This window comes from Sander lucioperca, chromosome 9 (assembly GCF_008315115.2).
Source record: "Sander lucioperca isolate FBNREF2018 chromosome 9, SLUC_FBN_1.2, whole genome shotgun sequence".
NCBI lineage: Eukaryota > Metazoa > Chordata > Actinopteri > Perciformes > Percidae > Sander > Sander lucioperca.
In genome coordinates, this window is record NC_050181.1 from 17,236,895 (window position 1) to 17,257,377 (window position 20,483).

Below are 20,483 nucleotides of genomic sequence, written 5' to 3' on the forward strand. Positions count from 1 at the left end.
TTAATGTCAAGTTGTCATAATCAAGACAAATTTAACGTCAACTTGTCATGACCAAGACAACTTCTGGTAATGTCACTTTGATTAATGTCAACTTGTCATAATCAAGACAACCCAAACAATGTCAACTTGTCATGACAAAAACCGAATGACACTTAATGACAGAAGTCATAAACGTTTATGACTTGTTTATAACGTTTATGACACGTTCATGACAGTGTCATAATGTCTTAATGTCATAATGTCATAGTTATGACAGTGTCATGTCACGATTATGTTGATACATTCAAGTAAAATGTTACCCAATATTGAAGGGCATGTTCTGCACCTCAACCAAACTATCACGTTACCAAACATACATTGCTGGAGACTGGGACTGGGCTTTCAGATTGGAAATCTAATGTTGTTAGGGCTGCAACCGGGAATTATTCTCATTATCGATTACATTATTTTAACCAATTAAAATGTCATAAAATATTTAAACAATGCCAATCACAATTTCCAAAGGCCACACAAAGATATTCAATAACTGTAAACTGAGAAAAAGAGCAAAGCTGCAGCTTCACAGTTCATGTAAATATAATCCTAAACTAGTTGAAAATCCAGATCTCAGGCACTGATGAGGGAACTTTATGTTTGATTTCTGCAGCCAGTCTGAGGATTTGAACACTGACCTTGCAATTTAAATTTGAAAAGTATCAATACTCTGTGAGCTCAGATTGTACAGAGCGAGGAGGTTTCTTTGTCAAATTAAAATTACACGGTAACTGTTGCTGTCTCTGTTGGTCCTCCAGAGAGAGGCTGTGGTGGCGGCGCCCCAGGCCAAGTGTCTGGCTCTGTCTGTGGGGACGATCATTAGCTGCCTCCCCCCCTCGGCATCCGCTCCACTTCACCCTCAGCTCTTTGTGGCTCCTGCTGATGTCTGCTCTGTCGCTGGCTGCATGGGAAGTGATAAACACAGGCTGAGCTGTTGTCCACTACTTCAGGACAATAGGAACTGGACTCTGGCACCCACAATGCAATTGGATATAATCTTAAACACAATCTCAAAATCATTTTTAAGTTATGCTTAAGCATTGTAAAGAAACTCTTATTAACATCATGTCTAATACATATTTTTTCATGTGTTTGCATCAATTAATGAGTTAACATTTCTTGTTTGAATAATGTACATGACAACATGAAGTGATTCTAATCCACATGGGGCTGGATCACAGCCACCCTACAATCTGACAAATCACTTCAAACAAGACAGAATCTTTCATCTGTTGATTATTTTGTGAACAAATGTATTAATTGTTTAGTCTTTTAAATGTCTGACACCATTTCCCCAAGCCCCAGAATACATCTTGACTTTGGATTTTGGACAAGCAAAGATATTCATTTTAGTAACACTAAACAAAAGCTGCAGATCTTCATATTGGAGAAGCTGGAACTAGCAGCTGCTTGGTACTTTGCTTCACTAATGACTTAAAATGTATTTTTTTTAAACAGATGTTGATTTATTTTCTTTTGATCAACTTATTGTTAAATAGATTAATCGTTTCAGCACTACTATGAATGATAGAGACTGAGAAACAGACTCCATTAGACAATTTTGGCAACACATCATTTCCCGTTGTAATGGTATTTTAATGTTATTACTAAGACAAAGTTCTTGCACACTAGAAATGCTTATTAACCTTGGTAACAAAGGGTGTGCAAGTCATTTACAGTGTGTGGATTAGTATTGTTAATTATTATAGATAACATGAAGTTTCTTCTTGTATAACTACTCTTGACTTTACCAAGAGTGTCCAAAACACATTTGAGTTTGTTTTTTACACCTCCACATACAATTGTGTTTAATTGAATGGCTCTGTGTTTTCCTAATTAGATGTCTGACTGTGGGGCAGCCTCTAGCTCACCCAGTGTAGTGTGCGTCCCATGTAGGCTGAGTCCTTGGCAGCGGCCCAGGTTCGACTCCGACCTGCGGCTATTTGCTGCATGTCATCCCCACTCTCCCTTCGCTGTCCTTTTGATTAAAGGCCATAAAAGCCTAAAAAATAATCTTTAGAAGTAGAAAATGTCTGACTGTCTATTACATTAATGTTCCACTTCCAGAATTACTCCGGTGCCGGCAGATGCATGTTGCCTTTTTTATGAGGACTATGGTTAACTGCTCCTCAGATCTCTGCAGGGTAAATCCAGACAGCTAGCTAGACTATCTGTCCAATCTGAGTTTTCTGTTGCACGACTAAAACTACTTTTGAACGTACACATGTTCCACCAAAACAAGTTCCTTCCCGAGGCTATTTTAGCACCGCTATTTTAGCACCGCCCATGACGATTGTGATTGGTTTAAAGAAATGCCAATAAACCAGAGCACGTTTTTCTCCCATCCCGGAATGCTGTGTGGACTAGCCAGACCCTCCTCCGCAGCACTGTGGAGGAAGGGATGGATGAAGAGACAAACACACACACACACACACACACACACACACACACACACACACACACACACACACACACACACACACACAGCCTTTTATCTCTTCTCTGAGTGTGTGAGACCACCTCTGAGGAACTCCCTTACCGTCTACACACATGTAAATCCAGACAGGACCTCTTCTGTGTCTCTTGCTACTAGTTGTGCATGGTAATCACATTCTCCTCAGTCACTTAAACACACACACACACACACACACACACACACACACACACACTCTGACTTAAGAGGCTGACAGGGTTCCAACATGTTGCCAACACCAGCACACCTCCCTGCTCTTAGCGCAGAATCAATGCTTACGGCGAGGTGGGCCCGGTGTGAATCCAAACCAGAGAGAGACACTTTACATGCAGTACAACCACTTCACGCTGTGTACCTTTGGTATATTGAGCTTTCCTTGAAGAGCGTTTTTAGTTTAGTCAGTAAGCTCCCATCAAAAGAGCTCTGCTTATCGATACACATGGATACACATACTAAATAAAAATGGGCTAAAAAGGGATTGTTGTGGTGTCGATGGCTGAAAACTAACTGACTTCTGATGTGTTATGAGAATGGGTTGACTTTACAGACTTCAAAAATGAAATTCTAGGCTCTGGGAAAGTTTTACAATTATTAGACCTTGGCTTAGAAATTAAGGTTACACTTTACTTGAAGGTATCTACATAAGAGTGACTTATGACACTGTCATGAACGTGTCATAAACATTATAAATAAGTCATAAACGTTTATGACATAACGCTTCTTTTAGTAGGTGTCAATTGTTTTTTTGGTTAGGGTTAGGGTTAGGGTCATGTCATGTGTCATGACTGTGTCATGACAGTGTCATGTGTTCATGACAGTGTCATGTCACTCTTATGTAGATACCTTCAAGTAAAGTGTTAACGAAATGTATTATCTTAAAAGAAGAATTCACCGTTTTTACAGTTCAAGTTGGGGAAATGATTTTAGGCTGCAAGGGATTTTGTTGTTGTAGTTTTCCACTGTAAGTAACTTTATTTATAGAGCCTCTTTCAAGAGCAGAATTAGAGTTTAGATTCTCTGCCCGAGCCCGAACTTGACCCGATCCGACCCATGGACCCGATGGAAACCGTTAATAAAATACATGTAAAATGAAGGAATGAATTCTCATTCTGCACAAATCCTACCCATTGCCTTGGATTGTTTTTGAAGAAGCCATGCATTTTTACCATTTTTGACTGAGACCAGTTTCCACCCATTCACAGGATGGAAGAAACAACAGCTGCCTTTGGTATTACAGCTCTTGCCTGGTTTTTGTCTGCACATGGCTTTGAGCTTCAGTGGTTACTGCAGGCTGTGAGAGAGATCTTGATTTAGATTGACCTGAGTGACAACAGCTCCAGGTAGCTGAAAACAATCTCTCTCTGGTTGTTGGAGTAAGCCGGTGACTACAGGGGGGAAACCCAGCTAACCAGCAGGATAACATGGGCTGGGAAGCTGCTCAGTCGCTCAGAACGCTGCTCTGAATTTCTACCTTCTTTTCTTTCTTTTTTTTTTAAAAGCACAGACTGTGGAGTCACTCCTTATCTGTCAGAATGAGCTGAGGACTCAGAAATATATTTCACACCTCACTCCTTCCTTCCCAACCCGATTTTCGCCCTTTACTGCTCTCCTCCTGCAGAAAGAGCCAAAGTGTTGATGTGTGAGCTGATGTGCTCTCAGATATCTATTGCTACTTGCTACAAATGGAAATAGGGGGAGGGTTTATTTTCTCATCTTTTCTTCAGTGTTGCCACTGTTGCAAGATATCTAATAACAAAAATAGGAAATCAAAAATGCTTAATACATGTCCTGTATGTCAGTATCATATGCAATAAAATGGAAGAAAACCAAAGTAGTTAAAACATTAATTCAACATTTGACTCTGCCCATTAATCAGTCATTTTCTAATGCATTAAAAGCTCAGCATCACTGAGCAGATGGGCCGACTCATTTGGCACTAACTAATTCCAAAATGAGAGAGCTACTCTTTGGGGTAAAGTGACACCTACTTCACAAGTTGATTGATAGTCTGAAGCCCCCAATTCAGACGGGATTTAAGTCAGTGAGGCCGGTTGAGTGATTTTAATATTGCATATATGCTGAAGAGATATATGTGTGATTGCCCTCCTTTCCCCCCAGTATTACGTAATAAGAGACCTGTAGACAACGGTTTTTCGGTTTGTTTGTTGGTCCTACCGCATTTTAACAGTTGCATTTTAAAGTGAATCTTGAGAACTAGCTGTCAACGAAGTTTAAAGGAACACGCCGACTTATTGGGACTTTGTCTTATTCACCGTATCCCCCAGAGTTAGATAAGTCCATACATACCCTTCTCATCTCTGTGCGTGTTGTAGCTCTGTCTGATGCACCAACCGCTAGCCTAGCTTAGCACAGATCCTGGAGGTAACCGGGTCCATCTAGCCTAGCTTAGCACAGATCCTGGAGGTAACCGGCTCCATCTAGCCTACTGCTCCCAATAAGTGACAAAATAACGCCAACATGTTCCTATTTACATGTTGTGATTTGTGTAGTCACAGCGTGTACAAATAACAAGGTCACATGAGACACAGCCATCTTCTAACCGTATACATACTGGGAACTATACAGAAGGCAAAGCACTGCTACTTCTGCTACTTGGGCGCAGCACCTGAGAAGCCCCGTGGTGAGGAGCAGAGAGTAACAACGGTGCTTTTCAGGTGTCGCGCTAATCACTCCGCCCAAGTAGCAGTGCTTCGCCTTCTGAGAATATAGTTCCCAGTTTGTATACGGTTAGAAGATGGCTGTGTCTCATGTGACCTTGTTATTTGTACACGCTGTGACTATACAAATCACAACATGTAAATAGGAACATGTTGCCGTTATTTTGTCACTTATTGGGAGCAGTAGGCTAGATGGAGCCGGTTACCTCCAGGATCTGTGCTAAGCTAGGCTAGATGGAGCCGGTTACCTCCAGGATATGTGCTAAGCTAGGCTAGCAGTGGGTGCGTCAGACAGAGTTACAACACGCACGGAGATGAGAAGGGTATGTATGGACTTATCCAACTCTGGGGGATATGGTGAATGAGACAAAGTCCCACTAAGTCGGCGTGTTCCTTTAAGGCTTTACCAAAATGAGAAACAAGACGTTTCTGCCTCCTAAATTAATTGAATTTCCTCACCATTCGGAGCAATGGTGCCAGTTTTCTCTTGACATGTTGGTGTGATGACTGACAGCAAAATGGCAATGTTACCAAGTTAATAAGATTCATCCACAAAGACCAATCTGCTGATCCACAGCGACGCCGTGACATTACTCTTGCAGCAGACTGATCGATCTTCCCCGCAGGCTAAACATTAAAACAAAAACACAGAAAAGAACTGGCTTTTAATCAAATTGCTGACTGAAACCAAACAAAACAAACTTTTTGTCATGCAGAACAGATTGGGTTGAACATTTGCAATGTTCTAAAATACAGAGGATCCATTAACAAATGGCATTCTCATTACATCGGTAAGGGAAATAAAAAATATAAACTTCAGCACAGGCCTATGTCAGCCACTCAAAGTCGATATACAAAATCACCACCATGATTAGACGTCATATGCCTTAGAATAAATATTACTGAAAACATCTTAACACGCCAGAATAGGATATGCACAGTCACGCTGTTTCATTCATGTATTATTTGTTTAGTGATATAAGGACTGTTTAGGGACTATTTTTCCTGTGGATAAATGACTTTTATTTAGCATGTGAACAAGTTTGTGTTATAATATGCAGCCAAGGAGCAAGTAGCATTATACAGTATGTAGCAGGTGCAGCACCAGCAAAATATAAACTGACTGGATTTAATGGGCATCGTTCAGAAATTAATATGTGAGATTGTCTTCTTTTAACTTAGAAAAAAACAACCTGATCTCCTCTGCTCATCATATATTTACAGTAAGCTGTGTTGTGAACATAAAGAAGTTGCTTGACGAACAGGAAAATATTTTATACATTTCCAGTTGCATTTTAAACCCCAACAGATTGAACTGTTCTGTTGTTTGGATGAAGCATTTTTATGAACATCTGCTGGCTGTTAGTGGTGACACAGATCAGTGGTGAAAGTCACAGAGTCAGATCTACGCCAGTGTGTGTGTGTGTGTGTGTGTGTGTGGCAGGCATTAATCCGAAAACTGTTTCTCCAACTCGCCTGAGGGTGCAGCTGTCTCCGTGGAGGGCGAATAATACAGCAGATTAGCATAAAGTGTCAAGAAACAGCTCAGGGATTTGTCGCCACACTACTGCTGCACCCCGTCTCCAGTAAATGTATTCAGAGCATACAATAACATGCGGAGAAACACTTCCTTCTGAACTTGAAGTTGTTTTGTTTTTTCTCTGTATTTTGTTTTTTTAAGACACAGAAAGCTGAAACTATGAAATAAATCCTGTGGATGGTGGCAGCATCTGCTACCACAGCATGCTGGGTTAGATCAGCGAGCTCTTCTGCTCCGCGGTGAGACTGGGGAACAACAGCAGCACCAACGACACCTTGTGATTTCTCATGCTCCGTTAACTTTGACCACCGTGTCGGCTGCGAGCTTCGCTGTCTCGTCTGATTACTCCCAACAAGTTCCACTTCTCCAGTCCATTTGCTGTCACCAAGTTCCAGCAGAAAACATCACACACTTTGATGTCTGAAGTCATTCGCATAATAGCTGCCCTCTCTGGCACTATGAGCCTCTGGAGGAAGAAAAACAGCTTTGATTTTTCTACGTAACATCCTGTAACGTCTAGCAGGATCTCAGACCGTGTGGTGTAGTAGAGAGAAGATGGTCGTATTTGTTCCCTCCTGCAACAAATACCTCAGCCTGACACCTGTTGCCTCTGTGTTAGCAGGATGTGGAGACGTTTGAGTTTGTTGAGCTGCTTTGGAAGGAAAGGTCAATGTTTCCATCACTAATCATCAGTTTAACTAGTTTAACTGACAGCTGCCAGAGCAACACAGCAGTCCTGTAAAACACAGCAGGGTGAATGAATGTGCCCTGTGAGATACAGGCTAACAGGTCTAACAGTGGAGCTGAGAATAATGCCGGGATGCTGCAGTACTGAAGAGAGAAAAATGAACAGAGAAGCAGAGATGCTGAGAGAGAGACAGGCAGTCATTCTGAGTTATAAAGTTGTTTCCAGCAGTGGTTTCCAGCGGAGATTGTGGTGTAATTGTGCTGCTGTTTGCTGCTGATAAACCTTTGGAAGAGTCCATTCTCCTCTGGATTCTATCAGGCGGCCGTCACACAGAGAGTTTTGGCTCAACCAAGCTGCCAGGAGGGTTTTTTGGTAGCAGCAGCTTTTCCTCTTTGTCTTTCTGCATCAACAATATGTGAAAAGAAGACAGAAGCAGCAGACAGAGACAGATATCAACACCTCAGTGTCATTACATGTACATGCAGCTCTTATCTGCAGCAGCTCACAGTACTGAGAGTGCACGGACTCTGAGTTCAGACGCTCCCAGTGAAAACTAAAACAGGGTGGAGGAGACGCTCCACTGGTGGAGCTTCACAGGCCTTCACAGGTCTGTTTCTCTGCTGTCTGTGGCTCCAGCTAACACTTTCCTGACAGTCTGCTCTCCAGACACTTAACGTTTTAACACTGAGGCACTTGATGTAGGCACTGCTTGAAAGAATTCATCAGTTGGAATATCATTCTGATCCCCCCGATGATGTACTCCCTGGTGAGCAAAAGCACCATGATTTACAATATGTAACATCCTGGTTTAATGTGTCCTGAAAGACCTCACAGACCAGAGGAACAATCACAATGCATTAAATCTGTTGCTGAAGCATTAGTCTGGCTCAAGGGATGTGCTTTGCTGGGATAAAGCCTCACATCCGGAACTTCTCTCACACGCTGGATGTCCCTCCCCTCTCACTAGCTCTGCTATTGGGGCTCAGCGCTGCCCAGGACGGTTGTGATTGGTTTAAAGAAATTCAAACAAGCCAGTGTGTTTTTCCTCTATCCCAATTGAATCGGAGATGGAGCCAATATGTTGACTAAGGCCTCCTGCACACTGGCTGGTGGCGTGAGCGTGGCGTTTCTGTTGCGTGGCAGTTGCGTGGCAGCTGCGTGGCGTTTTCTATGTCTTTGCACACCAGAAACGTATCTGATGTGGTGCTACTGCTGCTGCTGCTGCTGCTGCTGCTGCTGCTGCTGCTAGCCTTGTCTGTACACATGTATGTTTTCCATTGATTACTGCACTCAAGCAGTAGGCTAGTATACTTCATGTTAAACATAAATATATACTGATTGGATTACAGCAAAGACAACGTCAATAGGCTACAGAATATTTCGTTCTGTATTGACAGGTGCAATATTTGAAAATCTATATTTTTTTTCAATTACATGTATAGCTGCATTTATGTCAAAATCTAGAAACTTTCAAACATCAAAATGTCATTTATTAAATGTATTTGTGTCAAAATGACGTGTCACGCAGGCAGTGTGTAAGCTCTAACCTGTTAACATGGGAGCCGAAATAAAAACGGACACGCCACGCAGCTGACACGCTCACGCCACGCAGGCAGTGTGCAGGAGCCCTGAGACTATCATAAAAATAAGACTCAAGTAATGTAACTCCACCTGTAGGCCCATCAGTGCAACAGTAACGCAATGAGATTCATAAGACAAAACATTTTCAGCCTCCTCTTCAGTTCTTCATGCATTCAGTCATTTTTAATCCAGTGTGCTTTAATCATTAGTTTTCTAAAGAAAATCCTTCTGACTAAATGGCTTCCTTTCTGTTTGCTCAGGCGTAGTGTGGAGGACAGAGCTGTTTTGTGACTTTAAGCCCCTCGGAGTGAAGATTATAATTACTCCTCAGGACTGTTGGAAAAAGTCTCTCAGAGAAGCAGAAGCAAGGCTTTTAGTACAATATCAGACTTTTACACAGTAATATCAAAGACTGTTCTTTGTTACGGTGATATATAAGTATACAGAGATATAACTAATGACTGTCAATAACACTTACTTAATGTAGCTATAATGTATACATTATTATTGATATGTGGAGGTTTTTGAGTGCCCCACAAGCTGAATGCTGAAATTAAAGCTGCTGCACATTGTTGCCTCACTATGACATGAACAAGCAGTGGTGGGAGTAACGCGTTACAATATAACGCATTACTAATTAAACTTTGGTAATATTATACCCGTTACAATCTCAGTAACGCGAGTTACAACGTATTTTAACGCAACATTTAGTGGTGTTCAATGGTTGAGATGACTGCAGAGGCAGATACATTTGCGAGATGGGCATTATTAGTTTTTTAAGCTGCGTTGAAGCGAGCTGTCCCGTCACTGACATGACCCGTGGTCAGAGCCAGAACCAGAGACGGTACGGACAACATCTGTGTTCCAACAGGTGACGGTACGGCGGCGCGGACAGCAGTGTGTCCGAGCTGCTGACAGATGTCGGGAATTCATGTTTAGGCTTGCTACAAGTAAATATCATTGCATTTTATCAGCTGTGGAAAGTAACTATGCCGTACTTCAATACAACTGTGAGGTACTTTTAATTGAGTATTTTCATTTTCTCTTACTTCCCTATTGTACATTTTACTTCTCTAATTGTATTTCTTTAGTTATTTTGCATATTCATATTATTTACACAAAATATTATGACTAATCTATGATGTATTAAAGTGGATAAAAAGGAGACTTGTGGTGAAATTCACAAGCTACCTGCCAAGTCAAACTTCCGCTGTTATTTCAACCCAGTCTCATGGCAGTTCTTGAAATGGTCACGTTACTGAATCTATTGATTTGTGTACTGAACACGTTAATGTCGTTATTTTCGTGTGGTGAGCACGAATTTTAAAGTAATGTACTTCAATGGGAAGCATATTTTGTGATCACAGAACGATTGTGGTAGCGAGTAGTATTGATAAGGCGAAAATCCACACCAGGAGCTTGGTCGGGGTGGTGGATGGGTCAAACAACACAGGACTTTCACCCTGGAGACCGGGGATTGCGTCCCGCGTGTTGTAGTTCCTTTCTGGGTTATTCTCTTCCTAACCACAACCGTCCCGTTGTTGTCGGCGTCTCCTGCGTGTGATGGTTCCTTTCCCCGTTCTTCTTTTCCTAACCACAACCGTCCCGTTGTTGTGGCCGGCGTGTGGCGTTTCATTTCCCCGTTGTTGCGTCCCCCAGAGCAGCCCAGTGTCATGGCAGATCGTGAAATGGTCACGTTCGAAAATCGTGATCTGTACACGAATCAATAAATCAAAATAACGTGACCATTTCACAAACTGGTGTGAGATCGGTTTGGTTATTTTAGTGAAAGTAACTCAAAAGTAATGCAAAAGTAGTGTAAAGCATTACAATCAGAGACAGTAATATTGTAATATAACTAATTACTCTCAAATGACAGTAACTAGTAATCTATAATGTATTAGATTGTGGAAGTAACTTGCCCAACACTGTGAACAAGGTAAGGTAATAAAGAAGATGAAGAATTAGCAGACACACCTGCCGCTCACCACTTATTAACCTGATAACTGTCATTAGGGAAAATCATCGGCAACTAATGAGACATCTGTGCGCTAAACTATGAAATAATAAACAGCGGCTTTTACACATGAAGAGGAAAGCTCCAGACAAACGGGCCGTGGCTGCCTGGCTCTCTGAGGACTCTGTATCCGCTGTAGCTGAACACTGATTGAAAACAAATTCAAATGTTTCAAATTCTTCCAAACACAACAAGTCCAAGGTCATTTCGGCACAGCAGCCGCAGCAGCAAGAGCTGTTTGTGTCCAGTGGGAGTTGGACTTGTTTAGTGACTGGAGCTTGTCGGCGTAGATGGGCCTCCTTGGCTAAGCTCCAGTTTCACATGATCAGTGAGCTCTGATAAAAGAGAAGCTTTTTTACAACTCTAGATTTGAAGACAGACACTTAGCATTCACAGTGCTCCGTGTCGCTTTGACAATAAGGGAAATATTCTGAACAAAACATCACTTAAATCAATATTATTAGTAGCCTGGGAAAACCCTGACGAACTTCCGGCAAATTTGAGATTTGCTCTGCAAGTCCGTCTGGCCAAGAGCCCATTCAAGTCCATTTCCAATTTTTCCAAATCGAGGCACCAATCACAACCGTTGAGGCGGGCTTTACACGATGATGATAGCGCAGCGACGGCAAGCAGCTTTTTGTTTACATTCAACATGATGGCCACCGAAGCGCAGCAACCCGTTGATGCTGCTGTCGCTGCTACGTCACCCGGATCGTTGGTCTGATTGGTTGAAGGACTATCCAATTGTGCCCAGAGGCATTTGAGCGGCATCCGTTGGTGACGCCCCTTTGGAAATGGACTGTGGATGAACCTTCCCCAGACCCACTCTCAGTTACAACTGAGAAGGGTCTGGTGCCAGTCAGGCTATATTATTAGTATACATTCTGGGAACTTTAGTTGCAGTCCAAAGCTGTAAATCCTTTATGAGCTACAACAAAATGAAAGCGAGCCTGCAGCTCTGGAGCACAGAAGGAGGACGCTAACATTTCCCAGACCTGCTGTCTGCCTGAAGGAAGCCAGAGGCATGTTGCTGTTTATAACAGGGCAACGTCATTAACTTATAATTACAAAAATGTGTGTAATTGTATGCATTTTTACAACACATGAAAAATTAAAGCATTAGTTAATATTTTAAGTCTTATAACCAGAAAATAGCCCAAATCTGGCACGCCCCGTGCCTGCACTCTTGGCAGACTTGTTGAAGCTGTTGGTCTATGCTGTTGGTCTATGTGATCTTCTGATTAGAGCTGATCCTTAAATCCAAATTGAGTCCCCAAATATCTAGTTAAATGTGCGTAGTTTTGGGAGTGAAAAATCTCAGTGAATGTTTCCAGTGTTATATTCATTTGAAAGCAATTAACCTACGCTGTTTTGGAATAATAATGTTACGTTACACACACCTGATATGAATTCTCCTGACAAGTCAGGAAAACATGGGCATCTTCCCTCCAGAAATAGGTTATTCAGATAGACTGTATTGTACACCTAATGGCAACACATTCTGTGCTTCCCATAATTTCAAACCACTTAGTAGAGAGCCATACATTCACAGCAAGATACCTGGAAAGGACTATATGTAATTTGATACAAATGATTAGGAAAATGGGCACAATATCCAGCTGGTACACTTCCAGTTGTTTCATTCCAGTTAATTGGTCATGCAACATAAAGAGTATTTTAGTAAGTCTGCTCTCCTGCACACAAATATACTTTGCATGTTCACAAAGTATATTTGTGTGCAGGAGAGCATACGATTTAACATATTTGAAGAAAGTGTCCAATAATAAATGAACATATATTTACATAAGGTTTATTCGGACTAATTCTTATAAGCACATATCTCAGAACATCAACATAAAAACACAACACAGCTGACTAAACTTAAACAACAGCCTCACAACGTGATTCCTGCTATTTTTCTAGTGTTTTCTAATTCCTACCAAATCACAAAGTGCTTTCCAGGAAATGCCCTTGAAAATTGGGAAATATATTTGCCTTTAAACCAAAGTGTTACCTGTCTGTGGTCAACATTACGACATCTCTCCTTCATGACATAATCTGTAAACATTTAAATTACCCCATCATGAATCAATTTAACTGTTCAATTGCCTAAACAAAGTGATGATTGCTGGAAAACTAGATTCACACTGCACACAGTGACACAAGTGATATGGGACAGCAGGAGTGGACACACATTGTAAGTAGACTATAGCAGAGTATATTATCATGGTATGCATAAACATTAGGTAACACTTTACTTGAAGGTATCTACATAAAAGGGACATGACAGTGTCATGAACACATGACACTGTCATGGACACAGTCATGACACATGAACCCTAACCCTAACCCTAACCCTAACCCTAACCATAACTTGTCATGACAAAAACCGAATGACACTTACTAAAAGAAGCGTTATGTCATAAACGTTTATGACTTGTTCATAATGTTTATGACACACTCTTATGTAGATACCTTCAAGTAAAGTGTAACCAAACATTCAGTGTGTGTCTTCTGGATGTTGTATTTGTACCTAGAAAGTGTTGAGAACAGAGCCAGCTGAGCCTGCAAGCTGTGTGAATTCCTGGCTGTTTTTACATCTCTGTGCACAACATTTTAATGATGAGTCTTTTGCTGGTGGAGAGTTACTCTTGACATTGTTTTAAAAAGAGAAGCAGAGGGCTCTTAGTTCCAAGCATAAGAGAAAGAAGCTCTTAGGGATGTTTTTTCCCCTTCATAGCAGATACAGTAATTGCTTACTTTATTCCAGCAACCCTGGCTTTTTTTTTAAGGTTATTTCATTGTTTTGCTTCCATGTAAATCATCTGCTCTGATTTTGAGTATGCACATTTGTTTGAGGATCGGCTTCCTTCATAGCAGAGTGAGACTGCTATTTGGTCTGGGATATGTTTTCATCATTTTTCTGCTTGGTTGGTGTGAGAATATGTGAGCTGATGAGCCTTTACAGCCTCTACAAGCCCTTAACTACAAGAAGCCATACACTTCAGTGGTTACATTGTGCAGCTCCATGGTAATGACAAAGAAGTACAGACAGAAAGGAAAGAAGAAACTTGTGCTACATTAAAAGGTATTTTTACATTTCGGCTATGAGTATGCGACTACTATTCTGTAAGATAAAACATCACTCAGCTGCCACAAGGCTGCTGTGTGTGGTCAACATTTTGGGCAGTGTTGGGTTCGTATCTGGTGTTTCTATGTCTACCGGGTGTTTGGTGATATCTTTCTGGCATCATGGATCTCCCTTTAACGTGTTCAGACTCATGCAGTTTCAGCTCTGTGAACATTCTTATTGTTCTGATTCCATTTCTTCTATTATTTCTTGAGGCCTGAGGTACTAGATGTGGGACTCTGGTCTGTTGTCTTGTTTCTAGCTTCCCTAGAGAATCACAACGATCCCACATTGCTTAGTCATTGGTCCGCTCTGTTTCCATGGTAACCATGTAAAGTCCATGAGCCGGATCCAAAGAAGACAGGAACGGGACCTCTTCTTCTTCCTGTGGCTGGTTATCATTTTACTGCTGTAATGGAGGCTGGCTTCTTCATCATCATCATCATCATCATCATTGTGTAGCATTATGTGTTTTACTTTAGGTTTGTCTTACTTAAACTACATATTGATCGGTGTGTGTGTGTGTGTGTGTGTGTGTGTATGTGGGCGTGCGTGTGTGTGTGTACGTTTATGTTACACATTTTGGTCCCTATTTTAATGATCTAAGCGCACAGCGTGAAGCGCATGGTGCAGGTGCATTTAGGGCGTGTCCAAATCCACTTTTGCTGAGTGCCGGGCCGCATGGTTCAAAAGGGTTGTACTTAGTGTCTTCATTAATTCATACGTGTGTTTTGGGCGTAACATGCAATAAACCAATCAGAGATCACTCCCATTCTCTTTAAAAGCCAGGCGCGTTTGGACCTTGGAGCATTGCTATTATGATGGAGGATTTGCACCGTTTTCATTTGTAATCTTCTGCATGTGTGCGTGCTGCTGTGTGTGTAACAAGCATAGTGTGCATAAGCCTAGGCGCATATTACTAATTTGCTGTTAACATAACAATGAAATGCTGCGTTATTGACTTTAGACCAGGTTTTTGTTGGTCAATGGGGCGATCACTTCCCACTGCCTCAAGATAGCAATACGCCCAGAATGCACCTGAACACACCTCCCTGTTAGACCAGCACGCCCATGGGCGCAAAGATGGGTGCAGGTGCATTTGCTATTTAAACGACGCGGGCGCTGGACGGGAAATTGACAGCTGCGTCGGTCTTAAACTAGCAAAGACACTTGTGTCGGGCTTTGCGGTGCACCGGGTGCAAGATAGGGCCCTTAGAGTTAACTGATAACAAGCATGCATTTCTACAGTTATATTTTGCTGATAAAGCAACTTCATGTCGTGATTCAAAAGTTATTGAAATAACTTTACTGGGACCAGTGCTAAATAACTATGATAATTTTTTGTAGTGGTTAGACACTTAATGTGGTATTTCTTTCATTTATGTACATGTATGTATATCTTAGTTACTTCTGTCTTATAGTTCTAGACATTGCAATTTTTATAGTTTATAAAATTCCTTCATGTAATTTCTTAAATTACTTAGTATATATTTTAAGACCCCTAAAAAAAGCAAAACTGACTATACTGATCGTAGAAAACCAATAATTGATACTGGCTCCATAGTGACAGTATGTACATCATGAGCATTGCAAAAGGTCATTGTCTTCAAATTAAAAGCTCTATTTCTAATGACTCACTTTTAAGAGAGTAACTACTTTGAGTATAAAGAATATACTAGTTCGTATGAGAAGTTATTTCCCCATCATGACAGCGATTCCCCAAAGAACAGCTCTTAGTTGAGGCAGTTGGCTGTGGGCGTTGTTTCCTACTGGGAATCCATGTTCTACTAAATGTATAACCTTCCAGTATGTAGAGAAGCTGTGGATGAAAGTTTCCACTTAACAGAAGCTGTTCTTTATTCTCTTTTGGCACCATTTCCGTACTCAATTTAGCTCCCAAGGAGATTTAAAACATGGAAAAAATAATTAAAGCATGTAAGAAGAAAAGTGAGAGGAGGGTAAGGAGAGAATGGGAAAATGAAGGAAATGACAGCAGAAGACAAAAGGGCAGACGCTGAGGAGGAAGGGTGTAGTGCAGGAGGCTCGGAGCAGAGAAGAAGCAGCGGGTTGACTCCAGCCCTCTCATTATAAAGGTCATTAGTGGTTCCTCTCCTCTGGCGGCTGATTAATAACATCATTTAAATCAAAAGGCCGCTTAACTCAAGACCTCTGAATTATAGTTTAGAGAAAATAAGGTCATCAGAGAGAGAGATGCTGCACTCAACACAACGCTCTGCCCTTCCATAAAAACACTTTTATCTTCAAGCAGTCTGCAGTGACGTGATTTTAAAACATGCAAGGTGTTTCATCAAGTTTTTAAAACCTAAAACTCTAAAGCTTGAAAACTGAACTTTTGACTAGAAAGTAACCGTCTGCTCTTAACTGCACTCAGTATGGAAGTTTTTCTTCTGATCTGGAACAGCCGCTGGTGAAGTCACATCTAAAACGAGTCTGATTGTCACCTCACTTCAGTTTGATTTTTGAACTTCATAAACCTGGCGGTACATTTGATTCTGTCTCTCATTCAGCAGCACACCTGGCTCACTTTAAATCTTGATCTCTCCTCTCGGCAGTGTTCATTACGGGGGTAATTGTCAAGGGGGTAAGTGAACGTCTGGAAAGCGTACCTCCTATGGCGTCATTTCGATGCTACCTAGCGCTCACCCGCCGTTAGCATTCCATTGACTGCCATTCATTTTGGCGTCACTTTGACAGAGAATAACTTTACAGCTGAAGCGTTTAAAGACTCTATTTGTCCATTGTTTATTTCTAAAGAAACACGACAATGTATAAAAGGCTCCATTACCTTGTATCTCACGTTATGGCTCCGTAGCAGACGTTTTTATAAAAATAGGCTAACGATTGTGTCATAACCATGCGACTTACTGTCGCATAGTAGAGGAATTACCGTATAGTACAGGAGAAGCTCGCAGGCAGTTTCGACTTACATTAGCTGTTTAAGTTTAATTACTAATGTTAACTAGCATTTTAGTTAGCAATAATTAGCCTGTGTCCATGTTATCTCCTTACATATACCTACACTCACATAAAGTGCTTCTAATATCCTTCACTGGTCTCTGTCCAGAGCAACGAGATCTGTTGGTCCATTCTTATATACTGTGTATGGTAATTGCCCTGTTTCTTTGGTGGCTGACTTTGCCTGCAGCTCAGAGAGCAGAACAGAGCTGCAGCCGGGTTGTTAATGACAGCAGAGTCACACTGAAGCTTCAGCAGACTCCCTGACTATAACTTGTTCAGCTCTGTTCATTCATCACATCAAACTAAGACAAAAGATGTCTTCACGGTGTGGCAATGTTTTCATCCATGAAAGTATGTGACTACATGCAACCGTCACCCATTCAAAGTGATGCAGAAAGTGAATAAAAGTATTAGATGCAACGATCATGTCTACGGCATGTTTGGCACGTGCCTACACTGAAAAACAATCAAGCATGGAGCACTTACGTTTACTTTCCACCTCCTCTGACAACTGGACTACCTTTCAAAAAAGATGCTCTGACTAAAGTTTAAGCTGAAACAAACTTTAAATTGGATTTGTTCCACTGAAATTACCAGGTTACTTTTTCTTTGAAGTTTGGCTCACAGATCGTTTCATTAACAGCCTGACTCTGTCCAGGTATAACTACACAGAACTACTGCTGCTTTTAACGAATTGGCAACTGCAGAGAGTCTGCAGAGGGCAAATCTCTCCTCCTCCACATTTACAAATATCACCATGCAGCCAGCGTGCTGCGGGCGTCCTGCTGCACTGATCTGACACAGATCAAGGCAGAGAGGGTGAGGAAGAGATGAAAAGACTAAGACAGAGAGAGGCTGATTTAGACAGAGGAGAGATAGAAAGACAGCATGTTATAGCAGGCGGAGAGAAAGCCTTCTTATTGTATTACCACTGACAGTTCAGCTCTGCTTTCACTCCACAGCTGAGATTCTCTCTGATTCCCTGCGCTCTATTTAACACCTCAAAATCAGTAATTAAGCCTGCATGTACTACTAAACAGAGCTGTATGTGTGTGTGTGTGTGTGTGTGTGTGTGTGTGTGTGTGTGTGAGAGTGTGTGTGTGGGTGTGTGCTCGCGTGTGCATGTATGCGTGTCTGCATGCGTGCAGCTACCCTCCTGCTTTTCTATGCAAATAGATAATATTGAAAAAATAATAAGGAGAACCTCTAAACCCCCTGCCAAATACGTGCACTTATATACAGTATATATATATATATATATACAGTTGTGTTCAGAATAATAGCAGTGTGTTTAAAAAAAGTGAATAATGCTCAAAATCCTAGAATAGCTTTTAATTCCATAATATCAATGCATTGGGAACACTACACATTCAACTCCAAATCAAAACATGACCAAAGTTTGATCAAGTTTGTGTTATACCTTTACAGAAAGTGAAGAAAAAGAAATAGCAGTATTTGCATTTTTCTTTACAAACTCAAACATTTACTGTATAAACTGAAAAATGTCTCAAGGGTTTGCTTTACTTTGAATCGCTGCACTAATATTTAGTTACATAACTATTATTTCTGAGAACTACTTCACATCTGTGTTGCATGAAGTCGACCAACTTCCTGCACCTGTGAACAGGTATTCCAGTCCAGGACGATTGAACTACATTCCACAATTCCTCTGCATTACTGGGTTTGGCCTCAGAAACAGCATTTTTGATGTCACCCCACCAGTTTTCTATGGGATTGAGGTCTGGGGATTGGGCTGGCCACTCTATAACATCAATCTTCTTCATCTGGAACCAAGACGTTGCTCGCTTACTGGTGTGTTTTGGGTCATTGTCTTGTTGAAAGACCCATTTCAATGGCATTTCCTCTTCAGCATAAAGCAACATGACCTCTTCAAGTACTTTGATGTATTGAAACTGATCCATGATCCCTGGTATGTGATAAATAGGCCAACACCACAGTATGAGAAACATCCCATAACATGATGTTTGCACCACCATGCTTTACTGTCTTCACAGTGTACTGTGGCTTGAATTCAGTGCATGGGGGTCGTCAGACAAACTGTCTAGACCCCAAAAGAACAATTTAGCTCTCATCAGTCCCCAGAATGTTGCCCCTTTGGCCAGTCAATGTGTCCTTTGGCAAATTTCAACCTATTCAGTACATGTCTTTTTTTCAGCAATGAGACTTTGCGGGGGTTTCTAGCTGATAGTTGGTTGAGCCTTTGCCATTTTGGCTATTCTTTGATCCATTCGAATGGTAGTTGACCGTTTTTTCCCACGTCGTTCAGGCTTTGGATGCCATTTCAAGGCATTTGAAATCATTTTGGCTGAGCAGCCTATAATTTTCTGCACTTCTTTATATGTTTTCCCCTCTCCAATCAACTTTTTAATCAAAGTCCGCTGTTCCTCAGAGCAATGTCTGGAACGACCCATTTTGCTGAGTATTTCAGTGTGAAATGCACTATAACCAGCATGCACATTTGCTTCCTTCCTTCCTTCCTTAAATATGGGCCATATTTGATACCTGTTTCTTCACAGAATCAATCACCTCACTAACTGAACACAACACTGCTATTATTTTTGAACATGCCCCTTTCAATTACAGATTAAATTACACAGAATGAGCAGCATGATGTCCTGACTGTTGGGTCTGTTGGTTTTCTATGACTCTACAACACTTACTAGTAAATTATTTGCCATGTAGAAATATCACTTCTACCAAAACAATTGATTTATGAGGTTAGTGATGTTGGACTGCTATTATTTCGAACACAACTCTATATATATATATATATATATATAAAATATATATATATATATATATATATATATACACTGTATATAAATATATGTCATTTTACTGATACAGGTCAGAAATCATAGTAACAAATGATACCATAGTAATGACTAGAGCATTGCTGCATCCTCAAAGTATTTTACAGTTACAAGGAAAATTGGCCCAGAGTGTAGTCAAAGTTAAATTAAGGCTGTAAGCTCCTTGTATGGATAGTCTAAACATATATTAAGTCTTTAGATGCCTCTAAATAAACTGAACATAACACAGCTCAGTGCTCCTCCTCAGGCACTCAGCATGTCATGGTCTGCCTCCCTGCATGTTGGTTTACAGCCACTCTTATGTTCATTTACTCGTCGTGCGGTTCCTTTTATGTACACACATCTAAAGCATAGCAAAATCTTAACTTGTCAGCAAGAAGCTCCCATTTTTTACTCTGGAAGTATGAACCATCAGTCGTTTACATTGAACTAACTCAACTCAGCTTAAGATGCAGTGGATTCTTTTCTCAGCATCTTTGTTGAGAAATATTTTTACACTGAACTGTCAGACTCAACACTGGATGGTGAAA